Genomic DNA, 2,959 nt, shown 5'->3' with positions numbered 1-2,959 from the left:
CATTCTTCTAAATACCCAGTGTCTTCACCACCTGCAAAGATATCAATGCCAATGTCCAGAACCCATGAGATCTTTTCTACTCGAATTATCAGACGTCCATTCCTTTGTCGGATGTATGTTTTATGTTTTACCCAGCTCCATACCTCTTTGGATGATATCCATATCACATTTGTCTTGAAACCTTTTCCTATCACGTCGTTCCACACTGGTGATCTCTCTATCATATTTCGATAACCATCTTCTCTTTACGTATCGTATCGTATAGTTTAAACTATATTATGTTTTAAATGGTCTGTGAAACGTTCGTGCATACATGCAAAGTTATATAAACAGCATTCATTGTTACTTTCATAATATAGAGTATATAATCAGTAATTCAAATGATTTAAAGCTAGAGATTTCATATCTATGATTGCGACATGATGTATACAATGCAATAAATATGCAATAATTTGCATAATATGCAAGGAATCGTAAATTCTAAATGTAAGGCAAACTGCATAAGTTTTATAGCAGTTAAAGCGAATTGTTTTAATTCGGAAACAATCTTTGACGTGAAGTCAAAATCAATAGCCGGAAATACGTGTCCACACCAGATGTTTTTGAAAAACGATGAATTTATCTCATACTTTGTGGTGCGTAACTTGTTTTCATTGTTTACAGCGTAAAATCTCGACAGCGGTTTTAAAGTAGTTTTTTTATAGGTCTTAAAGAAGAAAACTATTTTGATATGGCATCAACACGGTCCAAAATCTAGATTCAGTTAAGACAAATTGATTCAAATGTTGACACAAATTTTTATCACTTTTGATAGAGGGACAGCTGAGAAAAACCAGAAAAAACACGCGCCATTAATAAAAAAATCTGACTATAGTTGAGCTTACAAATATCAGAGTGGCATGCGCTAGAGAAGTATACACTCTGTGGTCCTAACTTTCCATATTTAAGCTATATTTTTGTCCCTCTACTTCAATGTTGTTGCGATATATTTGATTATATTCAAACTTATAATCAGTAATACGTTTTTTCCTCTAACATTTCATCACCTAACACTTCTGGGTTGAGTGATTCCACTATATTAATATGGTGTCCTGTCAAAAACACAACAATAGTGATGATGATGATGATGATGATGATGATGATGATGATGATGATGATGATGATGATGATGATGATGATGATGATGGTGATAATGATGATGGTGATGATGATGATGATGATGATGATGATGATGATGATGATGATGATGATGATGATGATGATGATGATGATGATGATGATGATATTGATGATGATGATGATGATGATGATGATGATGATGATGATGATGATGATGATGATGATGATGATGATGATGATGATGATGATGAAACACGCTCTAACATTTTTAATTCGTGAGTTCTATTTTACATATCTTTCACTATATTTGATCCACCGCATCGAAATGGTATTATGTCCAAATGAACCAACAAGTGATTATAAAGTTCAACCAGTGAAAAGGCTAAACATCTAAACATATAGTTGGAATGGCCTTGGTGCAGTAGAAACCGGGAAAGATTTTTTCCTTCCTTGGTGCAGATTTCGTATTACTGAACTTGATGGTCGGTGAGTATCTGTCATAAAGATTTAATCATATAAACATGTGCAGTTACAAATTATTCTACCCACAATATTGGAGTCCCTTATCATTTCTTAGTGATATGTAATCGTTGAATAATATTTTGAAGCCATTGAATAAGAAATGTATTCAGCGATTACATAATATTTTCGCTCATTTTATTGGCTGAAATAGAGGTTAATGTTACAGATAATTGCTCATCTAAAATTAATAATTATTAAATGTAATTTGCAAAGTAATTTTGCGTTATAAATTCATAATTTCCAAACCCAGCGGAACTCTCATAATGGCACATCTTCCTATCGTACCGTATCGTTTATGAGCTAATGTACTCTAAAAAAAAACTTTATCTCGGTTACTTTTATGCATAGATACAATTTTCAATTATATAAACAGCATTCGATGTTGATTAATTCATGATAAGGGGAATTAAATATTTAATACATAGACTAAATAAGTGTCACATTCTATATTCGTAATATAATTAACTTTTTTTCACATTCATTTGGCATGTCCAACTCTTTGCACATTCGAGAGTTTCAAATAATTAATAATAATGACATTCTTTAAAATATTAATTGAATTAGAGTTTCTTGTTTCAAATTTTAGATTAAATTGAATTAGGTTATTATTCCTTATAGACGAATTGCATATTTCAACAAATCTCTTAAACTTATCTCCCCAAGTGCTGGTTTTAAAAAACCATTACCATATTGGAACCGTGTACTAGTCTCTCTCTTTCTCTCTCTCTCTCTCTCTCTCTCTCTCTCTCTCTCTCTCTCTCTCTCTATCTCTATCTCTCTCTCGCTCAATAAATATATATATATATATATATATATATATATATATATATATGAATAAGATCATCTCTTATTCTAAAATATGTTAGTGAAGGCCAATTTAGATACTTTAATATTTCTAAATAGCGGGTAAGAGATAAATATATCAACGTTATCCAAGATATGTACAAAGGAAACAAAACAGTAGTAAGGACGGCTGTTGGCCCAACTGATCCATTTAATGTAAGAGTAATTACACCAAGGATGCTCTTAGCCCACTGCTGTTTGCAATAGAAATGCATTTTCTAACATAGGCACATGGAACATGATGTATGCGGATGACGTAGTACTTTAGAATGATACAAACGCCGAGAAGGAAAAGGAACTGAAGGATTGGAGACGGGTGTTGGAAAGGAGGAGATTAAGGGTAAGCAGATCGAAGATAGAATATGTGTGCATCTGACAACAGAGAGCAGGACAACCAATAATGATAGGAGTAGAGGATTTGCCAGAGACAAACTAATTCAAAAATACTTAGGAACAACGGTACAGGGAGATGGAG

Source organism: Berghia stephanieae, chromosome 1, assembly GCF_034508935.2.
Source record: "Berghia stephanieae isolate SIO BIC M18660-M18661 chromosome 1, UCSD_Bste_1.3, whole genome shotgun sequence".
Lineage (NCBI taxonomy): Eukaryota > Metazoa > Mollusca > Gastropoda > Nudibranchia > Aeolidiidae > Berghia > Berghia stephanieae.
This window is presented reverse-complemented; position numbering follows the sequence as displayed.